This window comes from Panthera leo, chromosome F3 (assembly GCF_018350215.1).
Source record: "Panthera leo isolate Ple1 chromosome F3, P.leo_Ple1_pat1.1, whole genome shotgun sequence".
NCBI lineage: Eukaryota > Metazoa > Chordata > Mammalia > Carnivora > Felidae > Panthera > Panthera leo.
Window position 1 is genome coordinate 40,485,409 of NC_056696.1, and position 19,965 is coordinate 40,505,373.

The 19,965-nt window shown below is 50.6% G+C and overlaps 1 protein-coding gene and 1 long non-coding RNA gene across 5 annotated transcripts in view; one reads left to right on the plus strand and one right to left on the minus strand.

Annotated features, from left to right (window-relative positions):
- Positions 1-19,965, plus strand: part of NAV1 (neuron navigator 1) — a 244,512-nt gene that overhangs the window by 35,372 nt on the left and 189,175 nt on the right. The gene's annotated exons all lie outside the window — the stretch shown is intronic.
- LOC122212101 lies at positions 16,359-19,925 on the minus strand. Its single transcript, XR_006198994.1, has 3 exons — positions 18,787-19,925; positions 17,266-17,349; positions 16,359-16,848 (listed from the first exon to the last, which is right to left on the minus strand). It is a non-coding gene; the product is annotated as an uncharacterized LOC122212101 (long non-coding RNA).

The window sequence follows — 19,965 nt, forward strand, 5'->3', positions numbered from 1 at the left end:
ATTACCAGTTTGAGTGAAGTACAGAATATTACCTACCTTTATATCTCTTTATCTTCCCCTGTTTATAATATAATTGTCTAAAATATTTTTATATGCATTTAGAACCACATCAGAAAGTGTTATAATTTTTGCTTCAACCATCAAATGTAATTTAGAAAATTGAAGAGCAAGAAATCCTACTGCATCTACCCATATTTTGGCTTAACAGGTTCTTCCTTCCTTCCTGATATTCCAAAATTTCTTTCTTTTCATTTCCTTCCTGTTTAGAAAAATTCCTTTAGCCATTCTTTTAGGGTAGATCTGTTGGCAGCAAATTCTCTTAGTTTCTCTTCAGCTGAGAGTGTTCTTGACTTTTCTTCATTCCTGAGTGATATTTTTACTGGGTGTAGGACTCTGGGTTGATCATTCTTTCTTTCAGCATTTGAAAAATATTGTGCCACTTCCTTCTGGCCTCCATGGTTTCTGATGAGAAATCCACTGTTGTTTTAATTGTTTTTCCCTTGTAGATAAGGTTTCCTGTTTTTCTGCTGCTTTTAGGATTTTTGTTCTGTCCTTAGTTTACAGTTTAATTGTGATATGGCTTGTGGATTTCCTTGGGTTTATCCTGTTTTGCATTTGTTAAGCTTTTTGGATCAGCAAATTTATCTCTCTTACCAACGTTGGAAAGTTTTCAGCCATCATTTCTTAGGGCACTTTTTCAGCTTATCCCCTTTCTCTTTTCTTACCAGAACTTCAATGACATGTAAATTAGATTTTTTTTATTATAGTCCCACGGGTCCTTAAGGATATAATTTTTTTCAGTCTATTTTCTTTGTATTGTTAATATTGGGTAATTTCTGTTGTTCTGTCTTCCATCCACTGAATTTGTTGTTGTTGTTCTCTCTTCTCCATTCTGCTGTTTATTCCTGAGATTTATATTTCAGTTATTGTGTTTTCGGTTTAAAATTTTCCATTTGGTTCTTCTTCACGTCTTCTGTTCACTGCTCTTCATTACTGCTGGTCGGGGGGTGGGATTCCAGTTCCCCACTTGGTACCTGCTGACCTTAAAGAGGGGAGTTGTGATTTAAAAAAAAAAAAAAGAAAAAAGAACAAGGGGTGCCTGCGTAGCTCAGTCGGTTGGGTGTCTGACTTCAGCTCAGGTCATGATCTCGTGGTCTGTGGGTTCGAGCCCCACGTCAGGCTCTGTGCTGACAGCTCAGATTTTGATTTTGATTCTGTGTGTCTCTGTCTCTCTCTCTCTGCCCCTTCCCTGCTTGCACTCTGTCTCTCTCTCTCTCTTAAAAATAAACAAACATTAAAAAAATTTTTTTAAGAAGAGGGGAGTTGTGGCCTCATTACCAGCAGATGGGCCTGTCCTGCTCGCTCCTTACTACCGGGAGGGGTTATGAGGGCATCTCATTGCAGCCTCGGCCTGGGGACCAGGGACTCTGCTTCCCACTCAGCCTTTCCTGGTATGAGTAGAGGTGGAGCCACAGTTCTTTCTGTGGCATTGCCTGGAGGGGAGCAATTATTGTCTAAAAGTTTTCCGTCTTGTGAGACTGCCTCTTTCCTGGTCCTTTGGCTGGAGAGAGCAGGCTTTTGTTGAGGCTTTTTTTGTTTGTGCCTGTTGGTGTCTGAGTTGCTGGCTTCCTCAGTTCCAAGTCTAGGGTGTGTGAGACAAAAAGAAAACCCAAGGACTTCACCACCATGTCAGCCCCAGAGTCCTGAGGTTCCCTAGTCATCTGCCTTTTTCTTTCCACCGTTCAGAGTCTTTTCATGTTTGTTTTAGGTACAATGCCCAGGGTTTGTAGTTGTACTTCATGGGAGTCATAGGGAAAAGTATTCCAGATCTTCCTGGGATGTGTGTTTTTTCGTTTTGTTTTGTTTTTTTAGCACCTATCTATGCCAGCCCTTAGAGATACAGACTAATGAAATTTATTTTTGCTTTCAAAGAGCTCAAAGCCTAGCAGAAGAGAGAGAGACATGCAAACAAATAGATCAAGTTCTGATTCTAAGTGTTTCAGTAGGAGACCATGGGAGGTATGCTGGAGGCTTGAAGGAGACAGTGGTCACCACCTTACCTGGGATGGGGTTAGGACAAGTCTGGCTTCCTTCTTAGAGGAAGCCATTATACTGAAGCTCCACTTTGAAAGAGAAGCAGATTTCTGGATGGGCACCATGGGAGAGGGCATTCCAGCTGGGAAGACAGCGGGTACAAAGGCTTAGGGGCATCACACAGCTTGAGGACTCAGAGAACTCACTGCAGGCCATTTGCTGTGGCTGGAGCATGGTGTGGGAAGGGAGTGGCATGATGAAACCAGAGAAGTTGGCAGAGGGAGGGAGGGAGAGGGGACCAGATCGCAAAGGGCATTGTGTGCCGTGCTACCCCTTGAAAGGGTTTGAGGCATGAAATTATATGGTCGGGGTTGCATCATCCTGGGAGGGACTACACAGGAGGTGCAGAGACCAGTGAGCAGGTTTTCATCATGGTTCAAGTGAGGTTAAACATAGACGGTGGTGGAGATGGGCTGAAGGGATCCACTTGAGAGATATGTGGGAGACCAGATGCACGGGATGGAACCGCTGAGGGAGGAGGGAGGAGTGTGGCTCCTTGGCTCAGTAGCCCAAACTGGGGAAAAGAAAAAACGAGTATCAGGTTTTGAGGGAGGAAGAAAGAAAGCACGTTCGGCTTTGGATGTGTTGAGTCTGGAGTGTCTGAACGGCCCAGTGTGGATGTCAGGCAGACAAATGTCTCGTCAGGGAAGTTAAAGCCGGAGAGGGATGGAGGTGGGAGGCATCACGTAGAATTGTTAGTTAAAACTGTGGAGCTCACTGAGAGGGACTTTGAGAATGAAAAAAAAAAAAAGACCAAGAACAGTGCTGCCACGTGGAAGGGGTGGGACGTGGCGAGGGCCCTGGGAGGACGCTGTGGGGGAGTGCGAGAAGGGAGGGGCAGAGCCCGTCACAAGCTTATGTCCATCAGTCTTACCAAACCCACGCTCGTATTTACAAGAGAGGAAGTGTAGTGCAGGCAGTCGGCTACATGAGTGACGGAAGAGCCGAGGGGCCCCACAGAGGAGGAGGCAGCTACCGCTTCTAGACAGAGAGACCCCAGAAGCCCGTGGAAGCTGAAACCACAGAGGGCCAGTCTGGCCAGGGCTGGGGCCGCCGAGGAGACTCGGATGCTTCCAGAGATGCTTCCTGAGGTACAGAGGGAAGGAGAGAAGTCCCCTGGCTGCTCCCTTCTGCTCACTCTCCATGTGGAGACAGTGCTTCCTGCCGGCAGAACTTGCCAGAAGGCGTAGATCAGTCCCAGGACAGGCAGCTTCGGCAATCAGCCAGCTGCCCCCCACACCTGGAAGAGCAAGAATGAGGTGAGGGCAGTGCCCAGGACTGGCACGGAAGCCAAGGAGCAGGGACGCTCAGGAAGGGAGTATCCTGCAGCATCCGGTGCCACAGAGGTTAGCTGGCCTGAGAAGTGTCCTGGGGTTGGGAGATTAGGAGAGCATTGGGGACGTTAGGGGAAGGTGCTGAGGTCCAGTCTGAGTCTGGTAGCCCCCGCGGAGCTGCTGACCCAGGGCCAGGTCTACGTTCCCCCCTCAGTAAGCTAGACCCGATCCCAGACACAACCGCTCTGCTACTGACATCTAAATTAGCATCCCACCCTTGACCTTCAGCTCGTGTCCTTGCTGCTCCCTACATCCCCAGCCTTTGGAGACAATGTGTACAACGTCCCACAGTATCCCCTGCCACACCTCTGAGACCCAGGCCCCCTGCCTGGCTCTGTGGGGCTCAGCCTGAGGCCTGATGTCCGGGTGTCTGACGGGGTCGAGCATGGGGGCTCTGCACCCTCTGAGGCTCAGCCCATTTGGTGATTTCTCAGCCTCCTCCCTGCCCGGCTGATTTCTTTGTGCGCCTCTGCCCGGCTCACGCTGCGCCAGGCTCGCCTGCATTGGTGTAATAACCCTGATCCCGTGCTTGGCGGCGAGGAGACAGCAGGGGCAAGCCCCATCCAGGGCTCATCAGCCCCTGTGCCCCAGCTGCGTTAATGGCCCAAGCCCTCCAACAAGCCGATCCTGTTTCTTCGTCTGCAATTAAGACAGAAAGCTCGTTATCTCTCCTGCTCCCATTATCTGCAGACTGTGCTAAGGGGCTTTTTTCTCTAGAGCAGCACCTGCAGAGGCCAACAGAGGTTGACATTAACTCCTTCCCTGCTGCTGTTGGGAGCGTCTGGGTCAAAGAAAGCAGCCTAAGGAGGGAGCTCGGGCTGGTTGGAAACGCTCTGGGAGAGAGGGAGGCACAGGGGCCCGGGCATGACTCTGTTACAGTCTCACTAGGTGACCTTGGGCAAACAGTTGACCTTTTCTGAGCCTTGGAAAGCCTTTCCTCCCTTCTGCCTTGGACAGCCTTTCCCCCCTTCTGCCCAAGGAAGCTATGAAAATGAATAAGAAGCTGTTTGGTTATCAGCTCCCTTGAGTAACTGTACAAATCCCCAGTCTTGTATTATCATGGCAGCAATACTGCCCATAGTCAAAATACTGGGCCTCAAGATAAAGCATGTAAATAGCCTAGCAACCAGTGGTGGTCATGCCTGGGGAAGATTTGCTGGTTGGGACCTGGAACTGCCCAAAGGGCCTTGGATTTGGTGGGGTTTGCAGGCCCCCTTTGCAGTGTGTCCTTCACCAAGTCACTTAATCTCTCTGTGCTCTAGTTTCTTCCTCCGAAAAGTTAGGGAATCCAACTGGATAATCTCCAAGATCCTTTCCAACTGAGAAATCCTATTACCCTCAGTGGTTCTTCTATACGACACAATCTGTGGAGGAAGGAAACCAGCATTTACTGAACCCCTAATATGTGCCAAATCTTTCACATCTATCATTATTTCCATTTTAAGTGTGAGGAAAATAAGGTTCGGAGAGATGAAATAAGTTGTCCAAGGCCAAACATCCAATACACAGAGGACTCTCGATTCAAATCCACATTTATGAGGCTGTAAAACCATCACTCTTTTCATGACACCCTGTTTTAGGAGAGCTGCCCATTTAAATGGCTCCTTACAAGGTAGAGCTGAGTGGAGAGGGGAAAAAAATAACCTAACTAAAGACAGAGTGTGAATTCTGACCCCTTAAGTTCTCTGGAATCGTAGTGTCCTTAGGGAAGAATGATCGAAAAAGAGCTTTATTCCCTTTGGTCTCCCCATGTGACTGAGAGATTGCCTAAGATGTGTGTTCAGACTCTGAAAGTAAAAAAAGTGAGTATAATCTTTTGGCATTGAATTCTTGCTGTCGTCTGGGTAAACTGAGACCCAGAGATGGAACATAGCTGCTAATTCAGCAGCCATTCCAGACGAAGATCTGTATGTGGGTAGCAGACCCTGCTGTAGCCTAATGAGAGACCTCTTGAGCCCGTTTGTAGAATCTCCTTGGAGTCCACCAGAAACTGTCAGGGCTTGCTTATCCGTCCAGCCGACAGGCTGGGACAGCTCCAATGCGCCACCAAGATCTGGATTTGGGACCTTTGGCTTAGGTCTCTAATCTGTTCCTGAGTCATCCAGAGAAAGGGGTCTGGGGAGAGTCTGGAACAAACGGGAATGGAGGGGATCCAGGAATCTCTTGGCCAGCTGGCAGGAAGCCCAGACCCTGGCGCCCCATGAGGGAGGGGTGGGGGAAAGAAGAGCCCCTACATTTTCAAACTGAGTAACTCAAGAGAGTGAGACAGTCCAAAAACCCTTACTTTGGAAGCAACCGACTGAGGCCTCCTACCCAGCCCCCGCCCAACCCTAGCCCCGTGCACAGGTGATAAGACGAATCGTCCTGACCTGTTGGACATTTGTCCCAGTAGGCTGTTTTTCTCCCTAGTCCCTCAGGCTCTGAACAGGTCCCTGGTACCTTGTCCCTGGAGTCAGGCCCTAGGCTGGATCTCCCATCTTCCTGGTTTTGGGATTTGAATTTGTGATATCTCATCTTTTGCCAAGAGCTTTTTTATGGAGTACTAAAGACCCTGGGTGCCTGGCTGGCTCAGTCAGTGGGTGGAGCATGTGACTCTTGATCTTCGGGTCGTGAGTTCGAGCCCCACGTTGGGTATAAAGATTACTTAAATAAACTTAAAAACATAAAAATAAAAACCCTTAGTGCAGCAAATCTCCGAGCATGTTCTGTGGCTTTTAATCCTGCAAGACACTCTGTGGTAGGGCATAAGATGGCGGGGGGAAGCACACGAATAGTTTCCTGCAGAAAAATCTATCTGCCTTTTGGAATCTTGATCTACCCTATGATCCCATTTATAGGAAATTTTCAGAATTGGCAGTTCCGTGCAGTCAGAAAATAAATGCATGGTTGCCAGGCTGAGGACATGGGAATTGACCACTAGTGGGTATGGGTTTCTGTTTGGGATGGTGAAAGTGTTCTGGAATTAGATAGTGGTAATGGTTGTACAATTTTGTGAGTATACTCAAAGCCGATGAATCACGTACTTAAAAAGGATGAATTTTATTATATGTGAATTATGTCAATAAAAAAAAAGAAACCCAGAATTTCTCCAACGTATTTGAATATAGACCCATTCTATCTGAGGGCTTTGATTAACACCCAGTGGAAACGCTTAAAAATGGCGAGTGTTGAAAATTGCCATTTTACAGATGGGAGAAGGAGAAAGAAATAGACATCTGTGCCTCAGTTTTGTCACTTTTAAGATGAGGATAATAATAGTTAGCACCTTGTAGGGTTGCTGTGACACAAAGTGAGTTAATATATGTAAAGCACTTAAAACAATGCCTGCCCAGTAAGTGCGGAATAAGATGTCTGTTGTCATTGTTATCTGAGTGAGCACTATGGGATGGTCACCAAATGTAAGCTATGTAGCTTGGTCCTCAAAACCACCCTCTAAGGAAGCCATCATTATCTCTGGTTCACAGATCTAGAAAGTGAGACTCCAGGAGGGATGCCTGGTAGTCCCTGTGCCACTAGTGATGGACATGGAGGGGGAGATTGTCACCGGTCCCTCTGATTCCACCCTGCCCCTGAGGTCTAATCTAAAATCCCCTAAAGTCCCTGCCTGACTTTCTGTGTGTGCAGGTTTATTGAGGTATAATTTACACGAAAGGAAATTCAGTGAGTTTTTACGAACGAATACAGTTGTTTCACTACCAACCGGATCATGATTTAGAATATTTCCCTCTCTTCAAAGAGTTTGCTCCCTGGCCTTGGCAGCCCCTGCCATGCCTTTTTTGGCACGGGTGTCAATGGCCACATGAGAGGTGCCAGCAGAGGCCGGGGGGCGGGGGGGGCGCTGCAAGGGGAGCTGCTGTTTGCTTGGGTGGGGCATGCGGGGCCAGGGGACAGAGCATCAGAGTCACAAGCCAGTGGGCTGGGCTGGGCCTCGCTCTTATCGGCGGAATCAGCCAGGGTTCTTGCCCGTCTGAGAACTGCCTTTTTGCCCCCTTTCCCAGCATGGCCCCGGCAGAGAGGGAAGGAAGGGGCGGCAGGTGGGATGGGCTACGGCGATGTGGCGTGGAGCTAGGAAGCCCATGTGCACGTCTATTTCTGTAACTGACTCACCAAAGACCCTGGACAGTGACTTGTCTTCCTAACCGTCACTTTGGGCCCACCTGGCACTCCCTACACCCTTCCTTTGCTTTCTTTTTCTGCTTAGCCCCATCTCAACTGCTACCTGGCTTCTCTTCATCACATCTCTTCCCACTAGGATGTAGTTAGCTCTCTGAGGATGAGCATCTAGGGCTGAATTTCTAGCCTTTACAATGAGGGCCCAACCCCCTCCTTCCCCTCTTCTATAAGACAGGGTGTTACTCTGATTTTCTTCTCACTCTGAAGGTACCATGGGATCACCTGGGAGAGAAGAGACAGAGGAGGGAGGCTGCGGTAGCTGTCACCCCTTAGCAGCAGTGACAGTGTGGTCAGAAGAGATCTGTGCCCAGAGAGCCTCTTTGTCAAGAGGTAGGGAGGAATAGGTCAGTTCGCACAACCTCCGAGAGGCAGGTTCCAGTTCCAGCGCCATGAGCCCAGCCCTAGGGCCCTGCTGTGTGGCTCTCGGGAAGTCCCTTCCACACTCTGGGTCTGTTTCATGAACAATCACATGAGGGATAGAGCTGGAAGCTCTCTAGACTCCACTCCAGGCCTGCAGTGATGGAATTTGCTGGTTCTTGAGTCTCTGTCCCCACCTGCACTCTTTCAGGGGACCGTAGGGTTTCTTCAGGGCAAGGCCCATATGTCTTTCCCTCCAACTCTGGGCCAGGATTGTGTTGCGGTTGCTGGTTCCTCATGGATTTGCTGATGGCAGATGCGTGGAGGTACACGGTAGCCGAAAGGACAGGGCTGGCAGGGGTTTAGAATATGAAAGCCCACGGGGCGCCTGGGTGGCTCAGTCAGTTAAGCATCCAACTTCGGCTCAGATCATGATCTCACAGTTCGTGAGTTCAAGCCCCTCGTTGGGCCCTGTACTGACAGCTCAGAGCCTGGAGCCTGCTTCGGATTCTGTGTCTCCCTCTCTCTCTCTCTGCCCCTCCCCCACTCGTGCTCTGTCTCTGTCTCTCAAAAATAAATAAACATTAAAAAAAAAAATTCAAATAGAATATGGAAGCCCAAACCAAGGGAGTCTGCTTCCCACCCAGGTAGGGCCGCTTCCTACACCTCAGGGCCCTTCTCCCTGCCCCTTGATGGTGGGGGGGTGGGGGTGGGGGTCTGCTGCAGGGACAAAGGGGGATGGGGGATTGAGAGGGGAGGTGGAGTGGCTCAGTCACAGACTATTCCCTTTGCTTAGCCTGCACCTGAGACATTGCCAAGCCCTGCCTACGATTGAGCAGTGTTGTCCCATCTCGAAGGTGGCATTTTTGATGTCTGGGGTTGAGTAAGAAAGAACCGCAACCGAGAGTTTGGAGATGGTAGCTTTGTCTGATCACATTCAGGTGCTGTCACATCCTCAGTATGGGACCATGTCTCTTCCCTTCCCCCAACTCAGGACTCAGCTTTCTCACTTTCCCAGACCTCCTGTGGGGGTTGGGGTGGGCGGGAGTGGGGGCGGGGGGCGGTGAGCACTGAGAGGGAAGAGATGCCCTGGGGAGAGAGAAGCTGGAAGAAGGGATTCCTGAGCCAGAGGAGAGAGGTCACACCTGGGGTGGGGCCCAGGGTGGGGCTGTGGATGTCTTACCCTGAGCCAGCACTGCAGTCTACAGGGCTGCAGAGATTTGCATACATCTGCATACATTTGCACATACTTATTTTCCCTGGTGCCAACCTAGCTCACATACCCTCCTTTATGCCAGACCTGCTCGGCCCCAGCCAGGGTAGGCTGAACCCCTGGCTTGGAGCATGGGGGCCACCCCATTGCCACTGAACCCTGGGCCGGGCCCTGACTCAGGGAGGTTGTGCAAACTGACCCTGACCCACTTATTCCATTCAGTGGCAGTGAGGGGGGTAGTCAGTGAGTCTGGCTCATGAATTGAAGAATGGGTGGCCTGACCCAAAAGGCTTCCTGGAGGAGGTGGTGTCAGAATTGTGCTGTAAAAGTTGAGATGCATGAAGAGTGGCAGGAGATAACTAGTTGTACCCAGGGACTGTGAAGGAAAGCTTCATCTTGTGTTCCAGGTGGCAAAGTGAAGTTCACTGTGGGAAGGGGCAGAAGGCCCCATAGCCAAGTGGGATGAGGAGCCAGCCCTTACCTCACAGCTCTGAGCTCTACCTGTCAGACCAGGAGTGAGTCCAGTGGTGACTGGGGATTCCCTTGGTGGCCCTCTTCTGTCATTTCCATCTTGGGGCCATACCCCCTCCCAGTCACATCTTTCTACTCTTCCTGATTTCTAGGGGCCTCTGTAGACATTGGTTAACGTGCACAGGGCCTCCCCATCATCAGACATTGACAAGCCCTGCCTATGTTTGCCCCAGACCCTGAGCAGCGTTGTCCCATCTGGAAGGTAGAAATTTAGCTCTCTGGGGCTGAGTAGGGACTGCAACCAAGAGCTTGGGGCAGGACTGGGGAAAGAGGTGTTTGATCATGCCCTGGCTCTGGCTTTCTGAGGCCTTAGGTGACTGATGCTTTTCCCAGCCCCAGACCATCTCCAGTGGCAGTCGCCGTTCATCCATCAGCCCCACGGAACCTGTCAGCAGGTTGGGGCTACTTTGGTTCTCAGGCTTCAGTGCACTCTTGGCCAGAGACAACTTCCCCTCCCCTGAGGGGTACTAATGCAGGCCCATAAATTAAGACATCTGCTTTCCCTCCAAGCCCCGGGAACCTGGGCCCTACAACATCTACCCCTGTTTTCTTTGGCCCTGTTCAACTTTCCTCCAATTAGTCAGGCCCTGGGGCAGTGGCTAGACACAGATGAGTCAGAAGACTGTAGAACCACATCCAGAACCAGGAGTTTATCCAAATGTCAGTGACCTTTCCCTGCTGATTCGTCATTTTCTCAGCCATTCTTTAAGCTCTTTTGTCCTGGGCCTGCACCACTGTATTTGTAGTTGCTTGTAAATTTCTTTGACATATCTCTACTGGTATTATCACTAGAGGGGAGAGCAGTTTACCACTGACCCAGGATTCTGTCTCCTCTGCCGCTAGCAGACTGGGGCTCCCAGTGGCCTCAGCTCTGGCTCCTCCCCAACTGAGAGCCACAGCCTCTTCCAGGCTCTCCCTCCTACTTCTGTTCCAGTTGCAGGTGCAGGGAGAATCAATGAGCCTGAGGCCATCAGGGGCTCACTGAGATGGTGATGGATTAGGAGCGTGTGTTAAGACTTCAACTTTTGGCCCTCGGGGTCACTGTAATAGGACCACCCTCAGAACAGGTAGAAAGAGGCCAAGTGCACCCAACTGCTCTGAGAACACCACCAGCCAAGAGCTAAGTGCCAAGGAATCTAGCCTGTCTACTGGTAAGTGGGTGGTGCCTCCTAGCCTATTGATGGCTCACAAGGCCATCCTGGGCCCTGGCAATTCTTAGCCCCATGCTGTGGAGTGCATTATGAAGGCAAGGGTTTATCTTCGCCTTACTTGTGCACTTCAGAGCCTCCAAGGTTGGAAGGTTGGGGCTCTCAGTATGACCCAGGAAAAGGGGGGGGGGCGGGGCAGGGGAAGAGGCTGCAGGAATGAGAAGATGTGAAATGCTCCCAAACTGCACAGGGTCTGGCAAGGCTTTGCAGGAGGAAACATTAGGAGCTGGCTTATGAGAGAGGTCAGACTAATTTTGAGGACATCTCAGCCCAGACTGCTAACAGAGCCCTTTGTGGAGCCCTCTTTCAGCAAGGAGAATTGCTGGGGCCGGCCTTGTTGGGCCTTGGGAGAGCTGAGGCTCTGAGTTATTAAAAAGGGGAAGGAGGGTGGAGGAAAGGCAGGTAGAGAGGTGGACGTTATGAGGGAGGATCAAAGATGGATTCCCTCTGTGACACATGGATAGCAAGTGAGGTGAGGTGAGTGAGGGGCAGTAGGGAGAGGGACTGGCCCTTTCATCAGCCAGCCTTGGCAGAAGCTAGGGCTGAGCAGCTAGATGGGAAGGCAGCTCTAGCCTCCACCCGGTGCTGGGGAACTGGGAGCTGTCCAGCACAGGAGCCTGCTGAAACCAGAAGAGGCCTGGCCTGAAGGAGGCCTCAGGGGAAAAGTGTGGTGGCTCTCCCAGGGTGCCCTCTGTGGCTCACTGCCCCTTCTCTGCTCCAAGGATTAAGAGGCCAGTTTAGAGGGCCAACCCTAAGAAAGGGAACACTGAGCAGAGAACCTTTGCATTTTCTCTATGGAAAGGGCATTGGCAGAAGACGAGAAGGAACAGGGTGTTCAAGAAACGCACCAGTGTTCAATTCTAAACATTAGTCAAGTATGAGGTACTTCGCACCACTCTTACATGTCCTGTGCTGAGCACCGCTAGGAAGCCCCCCAAGGGAGCGACATGAAAGCATTTGAAGATTGCTTCATGCTTCTAGTGCTAACTGTATAACCAACAGTTTGGCCGTTGGGCCTGCCACATGGCTGAGGACTAATGTCCAGGCACACCACCAAGTCTCCAGGAGACCGGGAAGGTCCTGAGATACTCATTAGTGGGACCTCCAATCCTACGTGCTGATAACCTAGGCCATCTCTGGTGTCTGCCTCTGCCACAAAGCTCACTCGTGTAAGCTCGATTTTGTCAGGCTCTCCTATGGGCTTCAGTGCTATACTAGGTACAGGACGTGTAAGAGTAGTGTAAGGCACTTCAGTCAGACGGATGCTTAAAACTGAACACTGGGTGCTTCTTTCCCACACCTGCCCTCCCAGTTGAAGCTGTCTGAATAACCCGTATCTTCAGAAGCCCCACCTAGCTCTTTCCTTCCCTCTGCTCTGATCCCATACACCACCTTTTCTTCAAGTGCTTCCTTCAAGCTCCCTCCTTCCCCCAAGTGCCAAGGGATGCTGATGTTTCTCACCTTCATTCACCAGGTCCCTCCTCTCCAGGCAGGGACTGGGAGTGGAGTGGTGGGAGGCTGGAGCAGCTGTGCACGCTGTCACTGCAAGTGGGGATCAGGGTTGGAGGTTGGTCCTCCATTGTGGCTACTGTCTCCCAGCCAAGGGAAAGGGGAAGAAACCCCATCCCAGTGCTTTTTGGCTGACTTGAGAGCACCATTCCCTCTTCCCTCAGTCATTGATGCATCTCCCCTGCCACCTGGATGTCTTTCCCCACTCGGTGTGGTACCTCCCATGCCAAGCCCGATCCTTCCTGACCCAGTACTCTCCTCCTCTATGAAGTTATTAACTAACTGTGGTCAAGTCCCCTTCATGATTGTCTCCTCAGCAGTTCTGTGTGTCACTTGTACCAGACATACTGTGGGGTAGCAGTTAACATCGGCTCACAGGGTGCTGGGTGGCTCAGTCGGTTAAGCGTCCAACTCTTGATCTCAGCTCAGGTCTTGATCTCAGGGTTGTGAGTTCAAGGCCCATGTTGGGCTCCAGGCTGGGCATGGAGCCTACTTCAAAAAAAAAAAAAAAACATTGGCTCAGGGCCAGCAGCCTGGCTGAAGTATTACCCACCCCACTCCTTAGCTGTGTGATTTAGGCAAGTGCCTTACCCTCTCTCTGCCTCGGTTTTCTCAGCTGTAAATAAAATGAGAAGGATAACATTATCTACCTTGTGGGGTTTTGTGAAGATGGAATGAGATGATCCATGTAAAATGTGGGGAGCAATGCCTGGCACGTGGTGAGTATTCCATAAATATTAGCTTTGTTATTGCCTCTTCCTAGCCTTGGACCCCAGCTCTCCCAGCAGGCTGGGAAAGGTGGCCGAGAGTACATTCACTTTATCTCCCATCAGCCCAAGAGTTTCCTGATGACAGGGACTCTTCCCTTCACCCTGAGGTTAGTCCAAGTTAGTCCAAGGCTTTGGACACACTGAAGACAGAGTATGATCAAGCCAGTCCTGTTACTGGCTGGGCTCATGTAGAAGAAACTGAGGCAGCTTGGGGGTGAGACTTGCAAAGAAGTCCTCAGTTTTTCTAGGTTGGGCAAGAGCTGACCTTGTCATTCTTTGACTCTGTCCTTGGCCCGGATTTGGTGCCTGGTTGTGAGATTCCTTTTTCCATCATGCTCCATCATTACTTCGTGTGGTTATCTATTCGACCATGTTTACTGAGCATCTACAATGTAGACAGGACTGTACAAGGTATGGGAGACACAGTGGTGAATAAAGTATAGTCTTCTGCTTCAAGAGAGCTCCCGGCCTATTCATTGGGAAGATACTGAATAAGTGGGATGGGTTTTTACAAGGGAGAGGCAGTGGGAACATCAATATGGTGTGGGGGTCAGGGAAATTGTCGCTGAGAAAGGACCTGTGATGGGGAAGGGGGTCAGTGAAGAGGATGAGGAGAGAGCGTAGTCGAGGCCTCCTGTAGCCTCACCTGGCTTCCCAGCCTCCACCCTCCCAAGGCACCCAATATTTCTCAGGATTCACACAAACCTACCTTGGCCAAACATCTTCCTCTACTTTCCTTCCCGCCCCTCCCACCTCTCTCTGAAGGTGGCTCTGCTGTCTTTCTGGGAGCTGTGTGGCTGTTGTGACTTGGGGCTTCCTGGTCAGGTCTCAGTGTGCAAACCACAGACTATCACATAACTTCCTAACATGCCCCTGGGGCCCTCTGGTTAAAGCCTGTGGAGAGGGTTTGCAAAGACACCTTCCTGTAGGTTGTGGAGCCCCTGCTCCACTGTGCTGAGGGCTGAGCAGCCGATGGCAGCGAATAGGGCCAGATTTCCTCCCTCCCACTCCTCAGGAAGCTCTGCCTCCAGCACTCCACCCTGCTTCCTGTTTAGTAGGGACGATTTCCTGGCCTGTTTCCTTGCCAGCGGTGTCTCATTTCCTCCTCTCCCTCCCCTCTCTTGGAGCCCCTGCTCAGTGTGATGAGGGAGGCAGGCCCCTCCCCTGTGCAGTGTGCCCTCTCCCTCCTGACTGCATTTCCCTGGGTCTCCAGAGAGCAGTGGGAGGGGCAGTCTGCCCACCCTCCTCTGCAAGGAGGCAGGGCACAGCTCTCTGTAAGAGAAGGCAAGCCCAGCTACAGGGCGCCAAGGCGTCCAGTTCCTTCAACATCTATTGAACGTCTGCTATGTGCCAGGCACTGTACTGGGTGCCAGGAGTCCAAACTGAGAAGCCAGTGCTGTGTAGACTGTGGAAGCTTTGGGGGGGGGGGGCAGTTGGGGGAGAGCAGGACTTAGCTCTCCAAGGAAGGTCAGCGAGGCCTTCCTGGAGAGGATGATATTTGAGCTGAACACAGCACAAATAGAAATTAGCTAAAGAAAGGCGTGAAACCACAGGGTGTGTGGATAAATGATCAATGTTGAGACCAGGAGGGCTGGGAGATGAGGCTGCGAGACAGGGAGGAGTCAAGTCAAGGAGGGTCTTAGAGACCCCCCCCCCCCCCCAAGGAGCCTGATTTTATTACATGGGAGAGTTATAATTAGATTTACAATTTGGCCAGGTCATTCTGGCCTCAGTGAACAAATGGTGCAAGTGGACCAGTCAGTGTGGGGCCAGGACACCAAGTTGTGTGTCCCGGTGAGAACTACCAAGGGCCTGAACTAGGGCAGTGGCACTAGGGTGCAGGGGTCAAGAAAAAATGGCTGGACCACAGGACTGACAGGACATCTTGGCCTGACGCTGGGGACCTGGGTTCTGGCCAGTTCTGGTTCTGGCTCTGTGACTTTGGACAACCCCTTACATTCTGCAAACCACAAGTCCACCATCTATCAAGTGCCTTCCCCACCTGGTAGAAGGAACCGAGATGATGGAAGTGAAGAAGCAGGTGAGGGGGGGTCATTGTGTAATTGCCATTTACGATTGGTAAAGGCCGTGGGGCTGCAGCCTGATAGGAGCCCAACCCCTCTGTGATTCCTCAGGTCCATGGCAGGGGTAGATGGGAGGGAGCAGTTGTCTCTTTCTGTGGCTGATCCTGGAGCTGGCCAGCTCTACAGAGGTCGTTGAATCCCTGTCCCTTCCTTTGGACAGGTGATCATCATTAGGGGGACACCAGAACCAGGAAGGATCTGCCCTTAAGAAAACGTTTTTGGAGCCACCCAAAGGGACAGGGACTTCTGTTGGCCCCACCCAGCACATGAGGAGGGATAATGCGGGATCCCTACCTACTGGCAGACACCCACCCTTACAGCCTCCCCGCCTGGGCTTTGCCTGGCCAGGGTGAGACCCCCAAGAAGCAGAATCTGCAGAGGAGGGCCTTCTGGCCAGATGAGGTCACACTCGTCTTGGATCACGTGTTACAGTGTTTCCCAGCTCCTTGTCATTTTCTGGTGTCCAACCCCAATCTTTCTGGCTGGAAGGGGACTTCCTTTTCCAAGGCCCCATTTTCAATGGGAATGGAGAACAAAGGCTTAATATCTGCAAAGCTCATTAGCCAGCTCCCCTTGACCTTCACTTTGGGGATAAGCCACCCCAGTCCATTAACCTCTCACTGGCTGGCCCCCACTCTGCACACCCCTCTCCCCCAGATGCCATTCCAGTTCCCCGTATCCCCTCGCAGAACACCGAGCACAACACTAATTGGCTGCAGGTTTCATAAGGCTGTGACCCATGGCTGGTTCAGGAGGACGGATTTTTCTGGCACCCCTGCATCCGTGGCGCCCAGCCAGCCGAATCCAGGGCTTAGGGTCCACTCTGCTGCTTGTCTTGGGAGCTTCTCTCCATGAATCTTGCAACTAGGAAATCAAAGCCTCTCCCATGAGCCTCTCTTGCTAGGAGGGGGACCCATCATGCAGGCTTGCTAGCATCTGCTGTGATTCTTATTCAGCACCACTCACGTAATTGCTATAAAAGAGACCAGGCTAAGGGACAGAGGGAGGATGGGAAGGTGTCTGTGTCATAAACAAGGAGAGATATTTAGTGGTTTTTAAGCGCCATAGTCATCTCCAGGGAGAGCTTGAGAGGAAAAAAATAACACTTTATTTGGAAACAATTCTGAGATGTTGTAGGCTCATCTCGGCTTCACTTTCCCTGCTGTTTATTATGAAGTGTTCTGTGCTCAGAAATCGGGGCTGCGTTCTGAAGTCACAGGCCAAGTTCTGGGCTCCAGATGACGGGGCAGCTCAGGCTAAGTTCTCTGCCCTAGAGGGGAAGGGTCTGGAGCAGGGCAGCTCATCTGTTCTTCTGGTCACCTTATTCTTATGGCCCTTGGGGACAGAGAGCCCACAGTCATTCCTAAGAGCCTTTTACCATTGAATGAGCCTTTTACCATCCCTCTGTATGGGAGGGAACCAAGGCTGGAGCTAAGAGGAGCCCCAGAAGAAGGAAGGTTCTCAGGGTGCCTGGGTAGCTCAGTAAGTTAAGCGTCTGACTTCGGCTCAGATCATGATCTCGCAGTTCATGGGTCGCATCGGGCTCTGTGCAAGGGGAGGATTTGGGGTTGGATCCTAAAACAAAAAAGACATTAGTGGAAAAAACTGGTGAACTCTGAATCAAGTTTAGTTTACTTTAACAGTAAAGTGCCAATGTTAATTTCTTAGTTTTGACATATGTGGCATGGCTGTGTAAAACATTAACATCGGGGGAAACTGGGCAAAGGGTTTATGGGACCTCTACTATCTCTGCAACTTTTCTGTAAATCTAAAATTCCTTCAAATTGAAAACTTCATTTTTAAAAAAAGTTGGGGGGCACAAAAAATAGACAAAGACGAGTCAGAAACTTCAAGAGGGGTGAAGCTTTACAGCACTTGGGTGTCTGAGCCCTCAATCCCAGTGGAAAAGCAAAGGGATCTCCTGATGCTAAAGCCCTTAGGATCAAGTTTATTCTGAGATAACACACCTCCAGCACTTGACCAACTCCCTACCTGAAGTCTGGTTCTGGACACTTCATTTCGTCCATCTTTGGAGCCAGAGCTGTCTTCTGGGAGATTTGCCCCTTCCTAGGACTTCTGCAAAAGATTAAAGCAGTAGTAGTCACTGTTCCCCTGTCTGGCTCTAGGGACCAACTCGATTAGAGGGGTCTTCAAACTGTTTTTAGCAGTAACATGGAGAGCCAAGATTTAAAACAGATAAATCTGAAGCTAGTTAAAGCAGGGAGAGCCCTTTCCATTCCTTCATGCAGCCACAGTGCTGTCTCCAGCAGCCCTTTGGAAATGACCAAACCCTCTTTAGCTCAGGTTAGCCGCTGCTCCCCATAGCACCTCAAGATGAGCTCATTATGTACGTTTCTCACACTCGCCCCACACCTGACCCACCAGACGGAATGAGTGGTTTTGTAAAAATCCACCTTTTAAGGGTCCAGAATGAAAATCTCCCTGATCTAAACAATTGGCCCATGCCATGAGTGTCAGAGGGCTGTTCTCTCCTACCCAGTCACTGTCAAGGCCAAGTTTTCCCTAAATCTCTCTTGCTGCTGCGGTTGCAGCCTTTTTTTCTTCTTGTTCCTCCCAGTGCAGGAGAAAATGAACTAGACACCATCAGAGCTAAAGCAACTCTGTGTCCTTGAAGCTGCAATTAATCCTTCTCTAAATTATCTTTTCGTATGTGAAATCACTTAAGGTCCTGCAGGCTCAGGCCACAGGGCATACCTTCTGAGCCCCCTAAGAGAAGCGCTCAGAGGAAGATGCTGCTCTAGGCTGGGGTGCTCTGAGAGGAGCAGAGCTAGGAGCCGGCTACCCCTCTGGTTCACACTCCCCCTGGCTCTCCCCAGGCCCACTCAGCCCCCACTCTCTGCCTCCCCCATCCTAGCAGGTCTGGCTCAGGCCAAGAAGAAGTGGTCCCCACATCCCACTGATGCCTATTGGCATTATTGGGAAAGTCAGCCTCGAGACCACAGAGGGATGTGGGGTGCTGGGGGCTAGAGCTCGGGAAGCACTGTAGACAGTGAGACAGCTGAATTAAACAGCATCTGTGTGAGTCACTGCCCTCCCGCCTGCCTCTCCAGTCCTGGAGTGAACCTAGAAGCTGGTGAGACAGTTGCCTCCTCAGCCAGTTAAATTGCTCTCTAAGGACAGAAGCAGAAAGGCTGAACTGAAAATTACAACAGAAAAAGTTTAGGCTAGACATCAAGAATAATCCTGTGAATTTCATGTGCCCCCAAAGGATTTTATGGTGTCTCTTTCCTGGGAGGCATCCAGTGGTTTGCCAAAGCTCTACCTGCCCGGGGTAACATAGGTCAGTCCTGCCCTCTTCTATGACGTGGTGACTTCCATATTCATGAGCAGTCCTTATGTGGCCCCAGCATGGAAATGCTCGTCATTGTGAAATATACAGAAATGATGGTTGTACACTTTTACCTGTAACTATTGTCAGGTCTCCCCCTGCTGCCTTTGCTCCTGGTGACAGAAGTCATTGCTTTGGCAAAATTAATTTACTTGGAAACGAACCTGGAGGATGTGCCTTTGCTTTGTCTTCCATGCCTCTGTGTTCTGTCTTCCACTCTCTTCGCCATAGTTACATGTGATTTGGGTGCTAGGAACGGCACCCAGGCACCATGGAACCCTTCCCTTCCTTGAAGAAGGATTGAGAGTGGCCTCAGCCCAGACCTGTAGGTCTCCACTGCAGAGAGCAGACCCAGGTCTGGTGTTAGGAGTCAGAGCGCCCAGCATGTAAGACACCCACAGGTGCTCAGGATTGGGATAGGTTCTTGACCAACCTAATTGAACATGATCTTCCTGATGACACTCTGAGGGAGAGATTATTATACCCATTTCATAGGTGGGCAACTCAACCAAGAAAGGTTAATAGTTTGCCCGAGTCGCAGACTGTAGGCTGTGTTGGTACAGGTGGAAGCCAGGTCTTTGGACATTGGGAACAGGGCTCTTTCTACCCCACCACACAGCTGTCAATTCTAGTCATAGTCATGGTAATCAAGACAACAGTGGGTAGTTGGTCACAAAAGGCCAACAACTGTAACCATGTGATTGACCCCTTCCTGAGCTCCCACTACGGCCAGCGCTCATCACATTGGCACTGAGTCTTGCAGCAGCCTTGTGAGATTCATGTCGCTGTTCCCATTTTGAAGATGAGAAAACCAGAGCTCAAAGAGGTTATGTCGCTTGAGAAGGCCACACTTCAAGGACTGGGTAGAGTGGAGAGTCAAATCCATGTGTTTTATCTAAAGCCTGTCATCTTTCCACTGTGCAGTAGAGTCTCCCCCGTAGAATTTCCCCACTCTGATATTTAGGAACTTCTTTTTGTCTAAATCTCCACTCTTTGTGCTACAATGTCAATGCAGCTATGAAAATATATTAGTATGTGTTTGTTTCGCCTTGTTGTTTTTGCTGAGGGCATCCAAGCAAATACACAGTTGGTGACCCAGCCCCAGGGAGGTTGTGTGTTCTCTCTTCTCGTTTCTATTTTTCTCTCTTCACCTTGGTCCTGTCTTCTGCTTCTCTCCTGTGCCTTTGTGTCCCCCCCAGGGTATTTCTCTACTTTCCCACCTTCCCTTATCATCCTTTCTGCTCCCTTAGACCTCAGCAGCCAATCCTGTACCTCCAGCCTCTCGTTGCCAAGCAACAGGCTTCCTACCTGCCCCATTGTGTTAGAATCTCCATGACAACAAG